Raw genomic sequence first — 23185 nt, 5'->3', positions numbered from 1 at the left:
CCTGACTTCTCTAAAATGCCTCTATTTATTGGAAAAATCATATCAGGGGCATGCAGCAAAGCGCAGGGAAAAGCTGAGGCAAAAGACATGATAGTAAGGCCTTTTGAAAATGAATCAAAGACTTTTAAAGCAGTAAATTCTTGCTTAATGAGAGAACTACTTGATCTCTAATGTTGACAGTTTTTGCTTTGGGGCACTGTAAGATTTAGTGCCTTAGGGTGCAGTGTTATCTTGCCTTCTGAGATGTCATTGTGTCACAGGCCACTATAGGCTGTTGGAATGTAGAGTTCTGTTTCTGCATGCCAGCCACTGGCTAATCAAAGAAGTCACTAAGACTCATATGTTAATGTAGAAAGCCAATCGATTAATTCTAAAGCCTGCTTGGTGCCACCTCAAAGTGTTCTCTGTCAGTTTTCTATGGCTGCTTAGAGGAGAGTAAGTTAGGGATTCAAAGCACCAAAAACACTAAACATACCATTGCTGGCTCAAAGATGAAGGAAGTCATGCCACTGAGAGTGGGACTAGTCCTTAGAAGCTGAGTGCTGACCACCACCAAGGTAACAGGAACTTCAGTGAATAGTCATGAGGAAACAAGAAGAATGTAGTATCAGTGAGATTATTCTTGGAGGTGTACGTCTCCCCAGTAGCTCCAGAAGTGACCTCATTTGAGCCTATACTGACATTTTAATGCCAACCTTGTGAGACTGAGCAGAGAATAAGTCATCCTTTGTCAGACTTCTGACATGTAGACCTATGAGCTAATGAATGAGTGTTGTCTTAGTTACTTTTCGATCATTGCTGAGACAAAAATATCTGATACCCAAAGGAAAGGTTTATTTAGCTCACAGTTTGTAGAGGTTTCAGTTTATAATTGACGGGCTCCAACACAGGGGGCACATGGTGAGGAGAAACACTGCATGGCAGCAAAAGACCGCCAAAACAACAAAAGAGGAGAGCAACAGGGACAATACTCTTTCTGATCCTTATATTGTATACAGGTTACCCACCCTATGGTAGATGTAGCACTCACAAACATAATCCTAGCCTTGGGCTATTAATGAATCACAAAATCTAGATTCAGCCACCTCCAAAAAGCCCACCCCCATGACTGCATTAGGCTTGGGGGGATATCCAGACACAAACCATAACCAGGTGTAGATATTGGTCACTACACGTGTAGTTACACACCCACAGAAAATAAACATTTCAGTTAATCAAATCCATACTCAATGCATATATATTATGTGTTTGTGAGTAGATGATAATTGGAAAGAATATACCACGTGATACCATATTTTACGAGTGTATGATAGTACCAAAGATTATGAATAAATTATAGTAGTATTTCAATCATTTTCTATATTTTCTCTATTATTATAATTACTAACTCATATTTATAGTGCACATTAGTGGGTTTTGCTGTGTCATTTCAATATATTGTGTATGTCATGAACTGATCTTGTTCATTTTCACTTCTCTCTCGTCCTTTCCTCTCCTTGCTCCTGACCCCTGTCCAGTTCCTTTTTTCTGATTAGTTTTCACATCTGAGAGATCCACATTTTCTAAATGGATAATGGGTCACTCATTGATCAGCAATAAAGCATTATAGAGATTTTCTTGTGTTAAATATGTTAGATTTAAGACATTTAAAAATGTATAATACATACAATAGTAAGCAGTCACCTGTACCATCAAGGTTATAAAATCCAAAACTTTAGAGCCCCTGAATAACTTTTCTGATTACCTCACCACCAGAGGAAACCGTTATTCAAAATGTGTTTTCAACATTCTCATATGTTGCACCACCACATTTTATTACTCATGAATGTATACTTAAACAAAACACAGAATTTTTTTGCTTATTTTAAAATCTGTGTAAGTGATACATACATACTACTTGCTGAAGTTTTCTTTACTTAAAATACTGTTCCTGTGAGCTGTGTTACAAAGCAGATTTGGGATTTTGATGTTTTAGCCCTGCTGTCTAACCATGCTAGTACATGTGAAAGACTCAGCATTCATGACTTTAGAGAACAGCAGCTGATGGGATTCATTTGCAATCTCCTTTCAGTGGTGGCAAATGTTTGCAAAGAAGTTGTTCCAATTTGTGCTTTTCCAGCTCTTTTGTGCAGTGTATGTTCAGAAATTAAACATAAAAAGATCAATGTTAGACATTCTTTAAATATGGTTTTGACATTTAAATTTGATCTACATGTATTGGTATGGGTTAAACAAACAGTTTTGTTATTGTATAAAGGAGATGCACTTATTTATAATAAGTCTATTTGTAGTCATTAACACTGTTTTCTTAACTTATCAGAGCTCTACAGATGTCTTTAATTCTTGTCAATATAGTTTCACCTTATGAAACCTATTAAAGGAGTCTAAAATTTATCTTGAGTAGAAACTCAACATATGTAAAGTTTCCATATAGCTGTGATATCAATTATTGCTAACCTCATGGTATATTAAATGGTACAATTGTGTTTCTTAAGTGTACAGAAATTCAAACAAGTAAACTAAAACTATCTTATCACACTTGTGACTTCCAGCCAAAGTTGCTGATGGTAGCAAACTTTTTAGGCTCAAGCGTGTGATTTTCTCTTAATTATGTTCCAGATATTTGTGAGGAAATATGCATATCAATCTAATATGAAACCAGCCAGATGATGAGGATATGTTTTCAAGCTCATGCTTGTGTGATTGTCTTATAAATTTATCATAACAGTTACAGGTACCTAAACATTGTGCATTCCAGACAAAGTCTCTCTAATGATTAGAGATTAGTTATTAATAACATGCAAATCACATCTATGAACAAGTAAATTCTTCTTACATATCACTCATAACAGAGGATAATTAAGAGATAACAAATTAGATAAAAGTTTCTTTATGTCATTTAATATTTCCCATTTGGATAAAGGTAACCAACTAAAAAGTTATTGTATATTAAAATTGAGATTTAAATGAGTTTTAGAGATAATAATGTCATTAATTGGCTCTCAAATTAAAAGGTGACATTGCCCTTAATCTCAGATCTTCTCTGTAAAGCATCTGATACAATTCTACAAAATTTTGACTTCTAAGGTGATTTAGTAAACACAAAACAAAACAAACAAAAACTAGTTCTCTGGTCATGCTTTATATTTCAAAGTGCTTGATAGCTAGATAACAGAATTAACCTACTGCCCCTACTAACATATGGATGAAACTTATGTGTGTTCAACAACTGAGGCTTGAGTTAAGAAAGGATGACTGGGGTAAGAGAACAACCATATTTTGGTACTGGACTTTCAAAGACAAAGAGGACCCAAGATATGAGGGGAACTTTTCACAAGATCCCATAACTCCAGTGAGTCATCCACTTTCTGAGTAGGGAGATTGTTTGACCCCAGAGAACAGGAGTCAACCAATGTACAATGTGCTAAAGATGAGTGTCAACAGAGAGAGAAATGTCTCTCCTGCTTCCATGGGAAGCCACATGGTCAAGAAACACCATGACCCCTTTTGGTGACTGACACTGACAGAGGAGCTAAAGAGCTCTGTATATGGCTGTAAAAGTAACCCCTGTGGAGCCTTAACTGACCTTGATAAATAACAAGAGGTTAATCTTGATTGACACAGAATTCACTTTAACTTGGTCTTAAATACTCAGTAGTAAATTACAATCAGAAGATATACAGAAGATAATACCATAGTAATAGAGACTAGATATAGAAAGTGGGCTTCAATCGCTAATCCTAGCTGACAGTTTCCATATACATATATAGGTGGCCATAGTTATCATTCAGTGAGGCTAGAAAGCTAAAATAGAAACTGTAAAAACTCAGGAAACATTTTTAAATTCCTTTGTTAAAACTGTCCTTTAAAAGCACCAAAATCTCAATCTGTTTACAACTAAAACCAGAAGAATTTACAACAAAGAAATATCAGAGTTATAGACAACCTCAACAATAGAGAGGTTCAGAAGGCAGCTGGTTACAATTGTGTTGTACTCCCTTAAAAGCAGTATCTGGACATGGCACTTCCCCCCAAATTATCTTTCCATTCTAGTGCTCATTCTTCTGTTTATGTACTTTAATCTCTTGGAAAAATGTGTTTGTTCTCTTCTAGAGACTGCCAAACTCCAAGAGATAATGCAGATGTAACCAATGGCAAATGTGTCAGACACTTTTACCAGGATCCATGAGATTGAAAAAGAAGATCATAACTGCTAAACTGCAACATGACTTCTATCAAACACTCCTTAGTTTAGCTTTCTGGAGAAAGCTCCTGATTGCAGTCTCCAGTACACTGACCCTTTTTACCTCAAAGCAGCTACGTTGATACTTCTCCCCTGGATGCACTTAAGGTTAGCTCTTCAGATAGGGTACTATTATAGGCAGCTAAATTAGAAAAAAAATAGACACACAATCAGAGAAGGGCTGGGTTCTCAAGGAAATCAGACGAGAGATAAGACAAAACTTTTGATTAGAGATGCATCTGTGAAGAAGGCAAGGCCTCAAGATAAAATTGTAATGGCTGGACTTGTATATCGCCCAAAGAGATGAATAGAAACTTGAGATTATACTGTAATTAGTACCACCCAGTCCATTAAGTCCAGATACGCATCAGATACACATGTAGGTGACTAAAATATCTGGACCCAGTCCTTCCCCTAAATGTTACTGTTTTAAAATCATAGATTATCCAAAGATTGTGATGCTGGCCACATGCCCTTGCTACATGCCTTACTTTCTTCCTGGTTCAACATTAGCTAAGTGGCTATACTTCTAATCCTATAGGTTGATAGTAGTTTGACCCACACTGTGATTCACATTGTGATTTTCTGCATAAATTTACACCTGACAAAAGGCCTTGATGGAAACCCACCTACTCTTAATCTCTGGTTTGTCTTGGAATGCATTCTTTGATTTTGGGATACATGAACACAGCACATCTGACATTTAGCAGGCAGGGAGCTTTATTTCTTCTATATCAGTATTAGCTATATTTCCAAACTCTCACCAATGGTTAATTTATACTGGTTTGGGGATTTTTTTCCTCCTTCCTTCCTTCCTTCCTTCCTTCCTTCCTTCCTTCTTTCTTTCTTTCTTTTTTCCTTCCTTCCTTTTTCCTTTCTCTCTCTCTCTCTCTCTCTCTCTCTCTCTCTCTCCCTCCCTCTCTCTCTTTCTTTCTTTCTAAAGGCAAAAAAAAAAAAAAACCAACAAAAACCCAGAAAAGTCAAGAAGCAAACAAATCATCAGAAAACAATAACAAGGGGATTTAGCTCAGAAGGGCAGGCACTTGCCTGGTAAGCATGAGATCATGACTTCAGTCCCTGATACCTCCCCCCTTCAAAAAAACCAAAATGACAACAACATCAAAAACAGACAATAGTGATACAGGATTTCCACAGAGCAGTTTCATTCACTTATACTGTATCTATTGTGACTTTTGGATCTTATTTACTCTTTCCCTGTCTTACACTAGTGGGACAATATGGTGCTTACACATGTAAATCTGTTTATTTCATTTATAAGTATGGTTTCTAGTTGCATCCATTTACTTATAAAAGCCTCGAGTTTATCATTCTTTATGACTGAGTAGTATTCCATTGTATAAAAAGATCACATCTTTTTTATCCATTCCTCAGTTGATGGGCATTTGGGTTGTTTCCAAGATCTGATTATTACAAATTTACAGCTATAAACATGGGTATGATTTTAGTTCTTCTGTGAACATACCCAGCAGGAGAATATCTGGGTTGAATGGAGTCTCTAATGCTAGTTTTTTGAGAAATCTCTATACTGATTTCCACAGTGGTTGAACTTGTCTACAGTCCCACCAACAATGGATGAGGATTCCTGTTTCCTTATGTCCCACCAGCATTTGTTATTTGCTGATTTCCTGATGATAGCCATTCTTCAAGGAGTGAGGTGGAATCTTAGTGTATGTATGTATGTATGTATGTATGTATTTGTACTGGAGATTGAACTCATGACCTAGTGCTTCCCAGGCAGGTTTGTGTGCCATTGAGCTAAACCCCTGGCCCTCAGTGTTGTTTTAATTTCTCTAATGATCAGTGATGTTGAACATTTTTTCATGTATTTATTTGCCACTTGTGTTTCTTCATATGAGAAGTATGTATTCATTTCAGATACCCATTTATAGATTTAGTCTTTGAATTTTGGGGATCTAATTTTTTTCAGTTCCTTATATGTTCTACATTGGAGTCCTTTGTCTGAGGGACAGTTGGCTAAGATTTTTTTCCCAATTCATGGTTTTTCTTTTCATTCTGTTGGTGATTTCTTTTGACATGCAAAAGCCTTTTAGTAAGGCAAGATATCAGTTGTTAATTCTTGGAAGTATTTCCTGTGCAGTTTGTTTTCTGTTCATGAATTCTCTGCCTATCCCTATGTCTTCAAGATTTTTACCTACTTTGTGTGCCAGCACATTTAGTATTTTTAAAAAAAAATTTAGGTCTTTGATCCATTTTGATTTTAGTTTAGTGCATGGTGATAAACATGGGTCTGGTTTAGCTTTTGGCATGCAAAAAGCCAGTTTTTCCTGAACCATTTACTAAAGAGGCTATCTTTTTTCCAGTGAACATATTTGTACCCTTTGTCAAAGATAAGATGTATTCGTGGCCATGTCTCATAATCTATTTTACTCATCTTCTGGTCTGTGTTTTTGCCATTACCACACGGATTTTATCACAATGACTTTGCAGTATCATTTCAAGTCAGGGATTGTGATACATACTGACTTGCCTTTGTTGCCCGGGATGGCCTTTGCTATTATAGGTCCCTTCTGCTTCCAGATGACGTTTAGGAATTATTTCTCTAGATCCAAGAGATATATTAATTGTATTTTGATTGGAATTACATAAAATCTATATAACAGTTTTGGGAGAATGACCATTTTCACAATGTTTGTTCTTCCTATCCATAAACAAGTAATGTCTTTCCATTTTCTGCAATCTTTTTTGATTTCTTTTTTCAGAGTAGTGTAATTTTCAATATACAAATATTTTACTCCCTTTGTTAGATTGATTCTTAAGTATTTAATTTTTTAGGGTGCTATTATGAAGTGTGTGGTCCCTAATTTTTCTCTCAGTGAATTTGTTGTTTGTGTACAGGAATGATACTGATTTTTGAGTGTTGATTTTATATCCAGCTACATTACTGAATTTGGTTATTATATCTAGAAGTCTTTCAGTGGAGTTTTTGGGGTCTTCTATGTAGAGTGTCATGTTATCTGCAAATAATGATAGTTTAACTTCTTCCTTTCCTACCCTTATTCGTTTTATTTATCTTGTCTAACTGCTCTGGATAATGTTTTCATTATAGTTAGACATCCTTGTCTTGTTCCTGATTTTAAGTTGAAAGTTTTCAGTTTTTGTCCACTTAATAAGATGTTGGCTGTTGGTTTATCACATATAGGTTTTATCAGATTGAGATAAAGACTGTTTGACTATTATCTTCTTTTGAAGTCCTGTAAGGTCTCTAATGTAGGTTTTATTGGTCTTGTTCTGTACTGTTTTGTTCAATTTTATTATACCTGATGATATAGGCAACTCTTTTTAAGATAGCAAGAGGCACAATGGTAATCATTGTTGATCACCTGGTATTCTGTTTTTGCATCATGTCCATCCTTCGGTTCTAACTGACTCTGTTTTGCATTGTCACATTTTTGTTTCTCTCTCTCTTCAAAAAAAATTATAAGAACTGTGGGAGTAATAAAACCCAAAAAGTGTAATTGTTATTGTAAAAAAGAGAGTAAAAGAAAGTTATCTAAAGGATATAACTGCAAGTATATTTAAGTATGTAGGATAGAAAACCATATCTCTGAATTTTTGTTGGATCGTTGAACAGAACTGTCTGCAGTCTCACTGTATTAATGTCCGCTTTGTATGCTTTAATTTTGTAATTTGGACGAATATTTCTTTTTTTTTTTTTTTTGTCTTTTTCATTTTTATCGGTACCAGGGATCAAATTTGGACAAATGTTTCTAAGATGACAATATGTAACCTATTAACTAGTGATTTCTTACTGTATATTTTTTTCTTGAAATTCTGTATTACTTGTACCCTTTTACTGCTTTGTTTTGTTTTTCACTTTAAATTAAAATGATAAAGACTGTCTATTCTGATTTTATGTAGGGTTTTAATTGTGAATGAGTTGGACTTTATCAACTGCTTTTTCTGCATCTACTGAGGTGATCATGTGGGTCTTGTCTTTGGGTCTGTTGATGTGGTGTATTATATTTATTGATTTGCATATGTTGAACTATTCCTGCATTCCTGAGATAAATCCCACTTTGTCACGGTGTATAATCTTCTTGATGATTCACTGCATTCTGTTGCCAGTGTTTTATTTAGGATTTTTGCATCTATGTTAGGGATATTGGCCTATAGTTCTTATTTTTGGCTGGATCTTTCTCTGGTTTTGGTTTCAAGTTAATACTTGCTTCTAGGGGTCATTTAGGGAGTATTGCTTCCCTTTCAATTTGAGGAGTGTTGCCATTAATTTTTCTCTAAATTTCTTGTAAGTTTCTAATTACATTTTCAGTTTCATTAACTGATATTCGGTTATTCAGAAGATTTATATCATCTTGATCCAGCTTTGGTAATTCATAACTATCAAGGAATCTGTCCATTTCTTCTGTACTGTTGAACGTGTGAGGGTAGATTTTTCAAAGTACATATTGATAATCTGTATTTCCACAGGATCTGTAGTGATTTCACCATTTGCATTCCTTATTGCATGAATTTGAGTTTTTCCTTTTTTGATAAGTTTGACTAAGAGTTTATCAATTTTATTTGTACTTTCAAAGAACCAACTCTTCAACTCATTAATTATTTGTATTGTTTTCTTAATCTCAATTCTGTTAATTTTGGCTCTGGTCTTTATAAATATCCTACCTTGTTTGGACTTTGGGCTTGACTTGATCTTGTTTTCCTAGAAGTTTGAGGTATAAGCACCAGTTTTCTATTTGGGTTTGTTCTATTTTCCTGATGTGAGAATTTACCACAATAAACTTTCTTCTGAGAACTGCTTTTTTTTGTCCCACATATTATGATAAGTTGTATTTGCAATTTCGTTTGCTTGTAGATATTATTTAATTTCTTATTTAATTTGCTTTGTGACACATTGGCTATTCAGAAGGGTATTATTTAATATTCATGTGTTTATGTGTTTTTGTGGTTTCTTTTGTCATTAATTTCCAATTTCATGGCACTATGATCACATAACATGCATGGGATAATTTCAATTCTTTTGCATTTACCTAAGCAGGTTCTACGGGCTAGTGTATGGTCTATTTTAGAGAATGTCCCATATGCAAATGAGAAGACTGTGTTTTTTGATATTGTTTGGTAGAATACTCTGTTCCCATCTCTTAAGTCCATTTGTTCACAAGTTTGATTTAATTCTGTTATTTCTTTGCTGATTTCTTGTCTAGTTGATCTGTCTCTGTGAAAATAGTGTGTTAAGGTTTTTGGCTACAACTGAGTTATTGCTTATTTGAATTTTTATGTCTATTAATATTTGTCTTATATGGTTGGATGTTCCCATATTTGGGGCATCTATACTTATGATTATTATCTGTTCTTCTTGAAGTTTTACCCTAACTAGTATGTAGTGACCTCATTTATGTCTTTTGATCACTTATCTCTTTTGATCATTGTCTGGAAATAATAGCTATGCTGCTTTTTTCTTGGTTCCTGATGCATGAAGTATTATTTTCCATCCTTTGATTTTCAGTCTATGAATTTCTTTTTATGTTAGATGGGTTCCTTATATATAGCATGTGGTTTGATTTTGTTTCTTGATCCATTCTGCCAGTCTTTTATTGTTTTTTTAGGGGGGGGTACTGGGGATTGAACTCATGACCTTGTGCTTGCCAAGCAGGTGCTTGTGGTGATGAGCTAAACCCCTGGCCACTGCCAGTCTGATTTAAATGGTAAATTGATGCCATTTACATTAATCATTATAATTGATATATATTGGCTTATTTCTGTCATGTTATCTTTTTGCTGTTGGTTGTTTACTTTTTGTCTTTAAGTGTTTGACCTGTTTGGTGGTTTCTTTCTGCTGGTGTTCTTGAAATTGTAGTCATTTTTGTCTCTAGAAAATCTTTGAGCATTCTTTGTAGGGTTAGTTTTGTGATCATGAAGTTCTTCAATTGATCTTTGTCATGGTAGTATTTTATTTCTCCAACAGTGTTGAGAGATAGTTTTGCAGGATGCATCAATCAGCATTGCAAGTTGTTTTCTTTTGGGACTTGAAATACTTCATTTCGTGCTCTTGTTGACTTAATGGTTTGTACTGAGATGTCTTCTGTGATTCTGTATTTTTCTTTATAGATGATCTGTTTCTTTTCTTTAACAGCTTTTAATATTTGGTGCTTATGTTGGATTGCTGGGATCTTTCTTATTATATGTCTGGGTTTAGATTTATTTTGGTTGTGGCTAATTGGACTTCTATGTGCTTCACTTATCTGTATGTCAGTTTCTTTTCTCATGCTTGGGAAATTTTCTGTATGATGTCTGTAAATGGACTTTTAATTTCATTTGTGTTGCCTCCTTCTTTTTCATTTATACCTATCAAACTTTTGTTGTTTTTCTTTGCATAATCTTGCAACTGTTGAATTGTTATTTTTGGTTCCTTATTATTTTAAAAAGATCTTTCCTTTCCTGATCACTGACTGAAATCTTGTCTTGAAGTTCTGAGACTCTATCTTCACATTTGTTCAAGCTTTTGATTGAATTTTTGGTTTCCTGGATATCGCTTTCAATCTGTTTCATGCATTCTAGTTGTTTCCTATATTGTTCATTCAAAGATTCCATCATTTTACAGTGCTCCTCTATTTTTTTTAACTATGTCTTCTTTGGATATGCTCTGCATTTTTTCACTATGTTAAACATTTCTTTTTTTAAACTGGGATATTATTTCTGTGATATTCTTTACAGCTTTGTGGAGTTGTTTCTTTACTTTAGTTGTTATGATTTCAAAAATTTCAGGTGTGTGACTTATACTTTATTCTATGTCCATATCTCCTGGACTTCTTTGGGATGGACTGTGTGTTTGAGATTACATTTTGTTCCTTCATTTGTTTTTGTCTTTTTGAGACAAGGTCTCGATATGCAGTTCAGGCTGGCCTTGAGCTCACTCTGTAGCCTAGGCTGGTTTTGAACTTATAACAATCCTCCCGCCTCAGCCTCCCCAGTGCTGGGATTACAGGCGTGAGCCATCACATCTGGCTGTAACTTCATTTTTTCATTTCCTGTATTTCTCTAGAGTCACCAAATGCACAATCCTGGTTGATTCCTGAGTTGATGTTGATGGCTCATCCAAATGTGGTCTCCTTTGCTGAGTGGTGGTCACTGGGTTGGCCTTTTCTGGGCCCTGGGGAGCACACTGACCCTCCCTGCCTGGCTGTGGTCACTATATAGGTGTTTTCCTGGCCCTATGCCTTACATAGATGCTTGCCAGCTTGGGGTTGCTGGGCATGTCTTAGGCATGTGCTGCACTGTGCCTTGATAGTTTCTGACTGGTTTGAGTTACTGGGCAAGCCTTTTACTGGCCTCATATGTCATACCAATGTTCCCTGGCTGGTTGGGGTCACTGGTGAGTCTTTCCTGAATTCTGTGCTGCATACCAATTCTCCCTGGGTGGTTAGAGTGGCTGGACAGGTCTCTCCCATGCCTCATGTGGCTCACCTAGTCTCACTGGCTGTGTTTAATTCACTGGTTTGGTCTTTCCCAGGTGCTGCACGGCACATGGATGCTCACCCAAGTTTGTGTATTTTAATGGATGGTTGTGTCTTCTTTTAGCAGTACTATAAAGAAAAGAGTCTTATCACTGGACAGAGTAGAAGGAGGTCTCCAAATCAGAGATAGTTAACCTTTACTTACAACACCCCATGGGCAGGTTGTAGGTTTTCTGACTTGTACTGCCAAACAATAACTTGCAAGATTTATCATTAAGAGGTATAAAGGGTTTTATTTGGTATAATTTTATATGTGTACACTCAGTGAAATAGAGTGAAGGTTAGAAAGAGTGCCTCTTGTGGCTTTTAGCTGGGTATGTATGTGGAATTTGCAGGTCTGAAAATCTGTAGTACTTAGGAATCTATGGAGAGATGAGATTCGATTTATAGATGAAGTATAATGTCTCTTTCTATAGGGCATAAGTGTTGGGCCAGGGATTTGGGAGTGGAAATCTGTGGAATTTGAATCTATGGAAAGAGGACTCAATTTATAGATGAAACGTGATATCCTGTCTACAGTAAAAGGGTGATGAATGACCCAATCATAAGTGATAGCCATCACAGGTGATATAGCAGTGGCCCATCAATAAAGTGAAGGCTCATTTTATAGGGAAAAGAAGATGACCTATTCCCAGATGAAAAGGTCCACTTAGAAGTAACCAAATGCTTAAACTCTTTCATAAGTAAAATGAAGTGATGCAGCTTTATGGTTTCTTCAGGAACATTAGGAAGTTTTTGCTGAGTTTTAGCCTACAGTAGCAGTTTTTATTAAAGGTACAATTTTAAAATTATCACTTTTTTCTACTTTCTACCTATGTTTATTTCTTTTATTGCACCTTAATTCCATTCTGAGCACAGGGGAATTTTCCCGGTATGGCATATTCCTAGCTGCTATAAAACATAGGAGGAAAATTTCCACTTGAAATCAGAACTTTCTCAGATTCTTCCTATATATTTCCTGAGTGGACTTAATCTTTCTGTTGATTATTGATCGTATGCTTTAAATTAATATTTTGTAGCAAATATGCTGAGTAACAGAACCTCAATTCACTCTTTTTTTTTTTTTTTTTGGTGTTGGGGATCAAACTCACAATGTCATGCTTGCCAGGCAGGCACTTATGACACTGAGCTAAATCCCCAGCCCTAGAATCTCAATTTAAAGAACAAGCAATTGAATCTAATAGATAATATTTAATCCAGAAATGTATAATTATCTGTAGCTGGATTAAGATTAAAACAATTTACAGAAATATGTTAACAACTTGATATATAAAATATTGGGTCTAGTGTGGATCTCAGGTGTCTACAATTAGAACTGGATTCATTTGTGTGGCACAACATTCATAATACCTACTAAAACATTCAGGTGCATCTATACATATTATACTGCATAGTGTCTATTCTAGACTGAAATCAGTGATAAGATCGCTCCATTATACACTAGCCAAAGGATGCAACATATCCCAAAACATTTTCAAATTCAGGAACTTGAATACTGGTGAATGATTTTGAAAAGCTCTCACATCAGAAATAAAGAAACTGGGTAAATGTCTTAGTTACTTTGCTTGTTGCTGAGACAAAATATCTGATACCAAAAGTTAGAGGAGAAATGTTTCTTTCAGCTCACAGTTTATGCAGGTTTCAATTGGCTGGATCCATGGCAGAGTGGCATCAAAGAGGTGAAACGGTTCATGGCAGGCGGCAAAAACACCAAATATCAAGTAACAAGCAGTAAAAACAGCAGCCCTCTTTCGTGCCATATATTTTATCCAGGGTACCCACCCTGAGAGAAGGCAGTGGTCATACCCTTAACCTTAGCATTTCACTATTTCACTATGGATCAATCCCAGCATCACAATCTTTAACCCACATTACAGATTAATCCGCCTTCAAAAAGCCTCACCTATGACCATGTGAGGCTTTTGGTGGGGGACATCTAGACACAAGACATAGTAGGAAATTGAACTTGAAGTTTTAAAAAATGTCTTGGTGGGAACAACGAAGGATTCACAAAATGGCATATTAAAAATAGTGCAATGCTTAGCCAAAGTGCTCAATTCGTATTGTTGCCAAACCCAAGTCTGTTTAGTTTCATTTGAGGAGCCTAATAAATCAAGAATAAATTATTGGTGCTAATAAAAAGCTTATTCCTGTAGGTTTTAACTTTTTTTGTCCCCAAGCGGTGCACCAAAACCAGTTTCAGGCAAGCCTTCCTCTACCACTGAGTTACATCACAACTTCAAGATATACTTGTAGGCTGGGGATTTATCTCAGTGGCACAGCACCTGCCTGGCAAGTGCGAGGTCCTGAGTTTGATTACCAGTACGAAAAAGATTTACTTACAAAATTACAGGCCACATACACTCATATGCTCATGTTTGTTAGCTCATCAGTGACAAAATGAGAGGAATCCCTATATTCGCATAAAAAGGAAAAGTAGCTCCTAAAGGATTGAAGGACCTGTTTGCCTCAAGTGACCTCTCCTATTTTCCAGGTCAGCAAATGTCTTTTGTAGTAAGGCATAGAGGGGAGGAACACACACACACACACACACACACACACACACACACACACACACACACACAGAGAGAGAGAGAGAGAGAGAGAGAGAGAGAGAGAGAGAGAGAGAGAGAGAGAATACAGATCTTCACACTTGCTTTATCACTTCCAACCACCTTCAGCTCATCCTCCTTTCTCTTGTGGAAAAGAAACAAGGGCCTGTCCTTCTGGGACTGACATCTTCAGATGCTGTCACTTCTTTTAGGCTGAGGAATGCAAGGGGAAGCTGTTTATACCCTAGACCTGAGGAAGCCACTTTTCTCTAAATGAAAAATGTTTCATATTGCAGTGCCATTTAAAATTTTCACTTTGCCCCCATATTGGACATCAAAGTTAGTGCCAGGAAAGCCTTCCTGGACCACTGAGTTATATCACCAACCTCAACATTTACTTGTCTTTCCAAAAAAGAGAGAAGATGGATGGCTAGTATTCTGGAAAACAAACTCAACTCAGTCACGCTTCTTTTATGCTCAGGCAATTTAAAAGGAAGGAAGGCTTAGGTGGAGAAAGGACTGATGACTGACACTTTGAGGTTTCACTCTAGGGTTCAGGAAGAGGGTGTTGTGAAAGTTAGTTGCTGGTACGCATGTTAAGCTAGATTCGTGATGACCCTGCGAATCTCCAAGATCTTTGCATTATGTTTGGCTTGTCATCAACAATTTGAAGAGAAGAAATTGAGGAAGTTTCAATGCACCAATTTACACTGCCAGTTCTAGAGAAACATTCCTTAAATTACTAATGTATTTACATGCAGAGTTGAGAAGATATCTGATCCAACCAAAGAATAAGGTAGCCAGGAAGCCAGCTGCAACATGAAAGCTTTTCATCTTATTTTGTCACTCATTAGATATCCACAGGCTCAAGTGAAGTGTCAGTGCTTTGAGCAATAGTGGCCTTAAAGTCTGAAAAGTAACCTAGGCAACTGGTGTCTTCATAATCTACACATCAAAGGTGCTATTAATAGCAAAACTAGTGAGAAACTAGTAATATATTGCATATCTGTGTGATCTCTAAAAATAGTGATATTTGTTCCTTGCCAAGGCAATATAGCTAGTAAGGGGTAGAATCAGGATTCATAGCATTGCTCTATGAATTCACCTGCGGCCATGTCTAACCTATAGCCCTTAGGCATAACAGATAAAAAAGAGAAATTGTGTTACTTCATACACCAACTGTATTTTATATTTTTATGTGGTCCATGGCTCTTCACTCACTGTGGCCTAGGCAAGCCAAAATGTTGTATACTCCTGACAAGGAAAAGAAAAGTCATGAGTCTATTTAAAATGAAATGACTATGTTTTGTTTTTGTACCGGGAATCAAACTTGGTACCTTGTGCTTGCCAGGCAGGTGCTTATGCCACTGAGTTATATTCCAAGCCTTATCATCTTTTCTTGCACAGAATACTGAGTGGCATTTTTAGGTTGGAAAACAGTTGACTTAATAGGTCTGATAGCCATCTAAGTTTTAAAAATCAAGTATTAAACATGTATACTTCATATCCCCTGCTATGCTAGCAGTTCTGCCACAGTCTCTTTTCTCTTTGAACAATGGGACCAGAAAAGAAAGCTCTTTTCTTTTTTCCTATCAAGATCCAAGTAAAGAAAAGCTCAGTTTTTCATCATAAATATTCTTGGTTTATGAACCTTGATCTATAGGTTATTTTGTTTTAAGCATAAGTAAACCCAACATACTAGTCCAAAAGGTCCACTGCTCATCAGTCTCCCTAGACAGAGCCCTTTGATTAGAAGTCAAATTGTTTTGGATCAGATAAATTTCTTTGCAAGATATATGAGGACAGAAACATAGAGGAACAAGTCCTTGTCATTTTTTCTTTGACTAGTAAATTCAAGGTATTTCAGTTTTTATTGAGTTTAAATATATGTGTCTTAAGCTTCCAGAGCACTCTGAGGCTATCTGTACTTCCAAGAAACCATGACCCAGACCTATTGCATCTTTTAAAAAGTCTGATAGTCTGTAAAAATATGTTAATTTCTCTCTCACTAGTAAATTTGAAGCATATTTCTATTTTTATTCCTTTGCTCAACTACCAATTAGATGGATGAAAATTTGACTGGAGGAGAAGGACAGATGGATAGGATATAGAGCATGAACTAATGATTAATATTCTGAAGAATTTATGAACTGTAGACTTGACTCTTTGAAACTGTAGTTCCTAACCAGGAAACAGTCATTAGCACCTATCAGTTAGCAGAAATTTATTATACCTTTTAATACTTAATAGCCCAGCCTGATATCAGAAGTGAGAGAGATGACATCACTATAGATCCTATAGATATTAAAAGCTAATAACAGAATCTTATGAAAAAAATTCTTTTAATATATTTAACAATTTAAATGAAATAGACAGACCTCTAGAAAAGTACAAAGTACCAAACATACTCAATGGAAAATAGACACTCCAAACAGCCTTTTATCTATAGAAACTTGATAGCTTTGAGAGTTACAGGTGTTACTCTTCTCATTTTACCGATGATGAAACTGAGGTTCAGAGAGATAATCTGTTGCTCAAGGCCATGCCACATAAAATAGAAGAGTCAGGATTTACATCCAGGTCCTCTGGTTTTTATTCAGTACTCTTTCTAACATACCATGTTGTGTCTAAAGATTGCAGCTCCTTATTTATGAGGGAATTTTTTTCTGCCTAATCCAGGCTCCTCACTGCACCCTGTGCTTTCTTAGCTCTGTGTTTATGTTTCATCAGGATTTCATTCATTGTCTTTGGAAGACATGTTCTTGTTTGCATTTGGCAAAACACTCTTCAGCTTGCACTGAGACCAACTTGGATTTTTAAAAAAAGACTTAAATGCTGTTGCTGATATACAATCTAAAATGTGAAGTTCATAGCTTTTATTTCTTTGTAACAAAAACTGATAACATTAGCTTAAGTTCTGACTTAAAATGTTATTTTGTAAGGTTTGGATGTAAATAATCAGTTGAGGTCAGAAGTTTGTGAGTGTATGAGACATAGTTTCCTCCATTGTCTTTTGTTTTCCTTTTTAAAAAATGAGACACTTCCTATATACTGTTGCTAGGTTTTTTGTTGTTCTTCTTCTTTCTTCCTATACCTCATCAACCTTTGTTTTAAATAAACTGTCTTTTACACAAAAAGTGGTGAAACTACAGGTTTTATTTGGGCTTTCTCTTTGTTATGATATTTAAATAAAATTAGTGTTATTGTTATGCTACGCTATTATTATTCCTACTAGGACTGCAGGCAGTACCGAACATTTTCTATGTGGTAGGCATTACTCTAGGTCTGTACATATGAACACACTGACTCATCAAATCTCTCACTAATACTATGCCATGTGTACTTTCTACTCTTGCTTCCAATTTTGTAGATGATGTAAGCTGAGTCACAGAAAGTTTAAGCAGATTGTAATACAGAAGGGAAAGGGAAATAATCAGAACTGGCTATTTTCAAGGATAAAGGTACTTTTATTATTTTATACGCGCTTTGTACTACTACAGGGGTCAGAGCCAGGACCAATGTATATAAACAATTTAAGGCAGATTTCACTTTAACAGACAGACAAATACTTTAATTAATGAAACAAGGAGTGGTAGCTCATGCCTATAATCCCAGCTCTTGGGGAGGTTAAGGTAGGAGGATCACAATTTCAAGCCCAGCATGAATAATTTATCAATTTAGCAAGACCCAGTCTCAAAATGAAAACTAAAAGAGGTCTGAGGATGTAATTTAGTATCAAGTCCTTGGGTTTAATCCGTACTACTGCCAAAAGCAAAAAAAAAAAAAAAAAAATACTGTAATTTATATTAAAATGTTAAATGATAATGTATTTGATTAAACATGATCATGGTTATAATTTATCCTCCAGATACAGCATGAGGAGGCCTCTGATGTCATCATTAATGGAGTAAGCCAACCACCTCCCTAGTTGGTTTGGTGACTTTGACACTCTGAATCTGCTTTATTCAAAGGAAAATTGGCCTCAGGGCTGAGATGGATCATCTACAGAGCAACCCCAAGGGTTGATACTGGGCAATTCTCAGGTTCTTATTCCTAGAAGAACCTGTATATCTCCCCGATCTCTATGTGGAAATCTCCCTTCTCCTTTCATTGTGTCCTCAGAGACCCTCCCCTACCTATCATGTAGAAGCAGTGCAATTATTTCCATAAGTTTACATTCCCCTAAAGGATGGAAGAAACACTGGCTTCAGAAAGCTCTTGCCATCTACACTGCTCTAAGCTTCCCCTAACACCATGGGAAGGGGCACCAGGCTTGGTTCCCTGCTGCGAAAGGAAGGAAAGGTAAACAAGGGGAGAATCAAGAGTAATCATCACTTTACTGCGTGTCCTAATAATAGATCTGCCACCAACAATTTAAGATTCCTATGCAGGCAGTCTCTCTCCTTGACTCTAGCAAAGTAGGCCTGTTGAACATTCAATCATTTGCCACCCAGCTCTGTGGTTAGGACATACTTTGTATTCAGGTCCATTAAGAGAGGATTAGTGATAATTCACTAACACAGTTGTCAGAAGATTAAAGTAAGACATTAATGTGAAGAATCTGGGAGTGGGGCAACTTTATACAACCTGCTCCTTAAAAATTTGTTGGCTTACTTTTCTGGAACAGGAAATTTCTGTGCAACCTTGACCTGCTCAGTCAAAGTACTCCCTTGTTGGTGGAAAAGGCTTCTTTTCAAAAACTAATTAAGTAATATTATAATATTGGCCTTAGTAAGTGGATACACCCGTTTGGAATCAATGATATATATAAAAGTCCATTTAGTCTTTATTCCAACAACATTAGATATTGTCAGCTTTTATCAGTTTGCCAATTTGATCTGTTCCTTTCATCAGGACGTGCCCTATAATAAGTGTCATTAAACTTACATATTCAGAGGCTCCTCTGACGAGTTACTAGACTTAACACATAAAAATACAGATTGCCCAGTTAAATTTGCATAAACAAAATAATATTACATATCACATTCAGAGAAATAGATCCAATAATGTGTGTTCTCACACAGAGAATTGATTTTCAGGAACTCATTCAGCTGATCATGGATGCCAGAAGCCCAATATCTAAAGGATGGGCTGGCAATCTTGAGAACAGATCCAGTGTTTCAGTGCAAGTCAGACTACATCTGTCTCCAAATTTCTTCTTACTCAAAGGTAAGTATGTTTTTATTTAGTATGTTTTTATTCTATACACCAATAGATTACATGAGGCTGACCCATGTTACATGAAAGCATTAAACAAAATCCACATTTTAAATGTTGATTCCGTTCAAAAAAACTTATAGGAACTTCAAGAAGAATAGTGATTGGATATCTGGCATCTAGAATAACATTAATGAGATATTTGGACAATATGTCAGAGTCAAGTTGTCAGAATTAATTATCACACATTACAAATTAGACATTGTAGCCAAGTGTGGCAGCTTATTCTTATCCCACTTACTCAGAAGGTTGAGCAGGAAACCACTTGAGTCTAGGAATTTTAGACCGGCATGGGAAAATAGCAAGAATCCAGGTAAATAAATTATATGTTATCTATAATCTAAATTTGACCAAATACCCTCTATGTAACGAGGCAACTCTATATCTGGAGGACTTTGTGTAAGACCAAGTTGCTTCAGGAATCATCCACTATTCAAGTCCCAGTACTGGTCATCACCTATCTGATTGACATCTCTGGATGTCCCAGATACATAAAGCCTCCAGATCACTACAGCCCAGGTGCTAGACACCACATGGAGCAGAAAACATGTGGCAGAATCCTTTCAGTGTAGAGATTCCTAACCCATAGTAAATGGATATTGTTTGGGAGGAGGTGTTGTTAAACATAAGTAGATATCAAACACATGATGGTTTTGGTGACCTTTGTCTCTCTCATGTTTTGGTGGTCTATTATTGGATGAGAAAGGGATTCTCTTATCCTTAGAGACTTGACAAGGGAGCTTTATTATCATCATGATTATAGTATATGTGTGTAATTATGTCTAGATACATGTTTCTGACCATTCCATCAATTATTTGTTGAAGGAATTTCCAAGGGACATTTTCATAATGTATGTTTTTAAAAGTCTTGAAATTTAGAAGCTAATTATACTCTCCTTCTGTAAAATAAGCCTCCACTGCAATCCCTTATGTTTAGGAATTAAGAGAGAGTAGCTAACTCTCCATCCCTGAGCCATATGGAAAGGTGTATCTTCAGCAGTTTGTTTGATGAGTAAACAACCAGAAGTGGGGTCTTTAGCACATGGAGAAGTTTTTCTTGGGGAAGTTATCCTGAAACACTTTATCCTCATATCAGAATAACCCATGTCAAGAAAGTAATATTCTTGGACATATATACACAAGGCTCCTTTAGCAAAAAGATATGTATTGTAGGCCTTGACTTTTGTGACTGTTCCTAAATAACATTGCTGTGTGGATAAGTCTACCTAATTCATGAATTCATTCATAGGAAATTAGTATGTCAGCAATTATGTCATGTTCTCCAACATCATACTTATTAGAAATAAAGTCAATTTGATGTTCATATTCTTTGGTAACATTTTTTTGTACACAGCTCCAATTTGGAGCAGGAGGGTATATTTATGGGCCCTTAAAGACACAAACATTGTGAAGTAAAAATGGTGATAGTTGGTGCCATAAAAAAGAGAAGAGCTGCTCATCTATTGTAAGACCTACATCTGAGAGTGGAACAGAAGGAATGCTACTGAAGAGCAATTTACTACTAAAATTTGAGGGGAGAGGACCTGGGATGTGTGCTTTCTATTCTCCTTCCAAATTTAGTATGTTATTTTATGTGTAGAGAGGGAGATGAGTATTTTGCCACGAATATCCCGCCACATGGATGAAAATGGAGAAATGGAGAATAAAAATTCTTTAGGATAATTCAATATATATTTTAATTGGATAGTCAAATAAATTTATAACTATTAATTATAGCATTCCAGGTCTTCTCCTTTGAAATAATTATAAGATTCCTCAGATGACATTTTGTTCATGTCCCTGTATCATTCAGTAATGTGATTGTGGAGAGTCTCTTAATTTTCTGCTACTAATGGTAAACTGCTTAGCCAGGTGCATGACTTCTGCATGTTCTCCCTCTGAGAGTTAGACCATCCCTAAGTGCCTATAAGAAGACATCTTTCTGGTAACATATGAAGGTGAATTTTAAAGCAAAGAAATATAATATCTGACAATAGGGATATGTATGTTATACCAAACTGAAGAGTTTCTATAATTATGTGGGTCTCAGTTGAGTTCTTCTAATTAGTATAGTTTCTCAGGTGGTGGTCTGAATAATAAAGATGATTTATATTAATTCTTTATATTGTTTTTGTCTCTATTTTATTAATTTCTGTTCTGATATTTGTAATTTCCTTTATACTCATTCTAGATTTGGATTATTTTTGTTTTTCTAGGACTAGGAGTTATGTCATCAGGTCATTTATTTGGGTTTACTCTGTTTTTGTGGTGTGAATATTCATAGCTGCACTTTCACTGTGTCCTTAAATTCTGTATATGTAGTATTGAAATTATCATTTATTTCTAGGAACTCTTATATCTGCCTTAATTTCTTCTGTGATCCACTTATTATGTAAGTGTGTTGTTTAATGTCTATATGCTTGCATAGTTTCTATGGTTTGTTTTGTCATTGATTTCTAATTTCATTGCATGATGACCTGATAATACACAAGATAATTTAAAAAAGTTGCTTAAGCATGCTTTATTGGATATTTTATAGAAATTTCCATATGCTGCTGAAAATAATATGCATTCTGTGATTATTGGATGGAACACTCTGTATATATCTAAGTCCATTCTCTTGAAGATTTGGTTCAATTCTTATATTTCTCTCTTGACTTTTTAAATGTTGATTTGCCTATTTATGATAGTGGTTATGTTGAGATCCCACACTATAATAGTATTGATATTTATATAATGTTTTATACAAAATTATTTACTTTATGAAGCTGAATATACTGTTTTTTGGTGCACATATGTTTTTAGTTATCTCTTCCTGAATAGCTCCCTTAGCTATGCGGTGTCCATTTTTGCCTCTTGTTATAAGTTTTAGTTTAAAATACACTTTGTCTGAAAATCAAATAGCTGATCTTGTTTGTTTTCAAAGTCCTACTGCATGGAATATTGGTTTCCATATTTTATTTTTAGTCTATCAATGGTTTGAGAAATTAAATGTGTTCCTTTTATATGACATATCTTTAGATTTTGTTTCTTGATCTATTCTTTTAATCTGTGTTTTGACTAGAAAATGGAGACCATGTACATAGTTAGTTATGAATTATATACTGATTTATTCCTTCAATTTTATTATTTTCCCCTTCTACTTAATACCTGCCCTATCAAGTGTATTTTTTTATTTTGGAATATTTAGTACTATTAAATTTATTTTCTCTTTCTAGGATATTCTTTACAAGTTTTTTTGGAGTGCTGCTTTGGTGGTCAAGAATTTCTTTAGGTATTCTTTATCAAGGATGTATCTTAATTCTCCATCAATTTTAAAATATATTTTTTCTGAATACACCAGTCTGGGCTGGAAATTGTTTTCTTTTAGGACTTGAAACAATTTGCTCCAATTTACTCTGTCTCAGTTCTCACTAAAAAACAGATTTGTAAGATATATAAGTATAAATAAGAATTTACAAGATAAGATTACAATGACTGCCTACAGAGTCAGCTGTGGAAGAGTGGAAAAGGGTTGTCTGTGTGTAAGAGGTCCAAAGACTCCAGTCAAAGTTAAAGTGCCTGGAGTTCATTGTAGTGTCTCATGTCAGTTTGTGTTGGGAGGCTAAACAGTCTGTGCTGGAATGCTGAAGGGATTCCATTTGAAGCCTGGAAAGGGACAT

Source organism: Cavia porcellus, unplaced genomic scaffold (genome assembly GCF_034190915.1).
Source record: "Cavia porcellus strain 051 isolate PalLab524CR breed Dunkin Hartley unplaced genomic scaffold, mCavPor4.1 scaffold_3, whole genome shotgun sequence".
NCBI lineage: Eukaryota > Metazoa > Chordata > Mammalia > Rodentia > Caviidae > Cavia > Cavia porcellus.
This window is presented reverse-complemented; position numbering follows the sequence as displayed.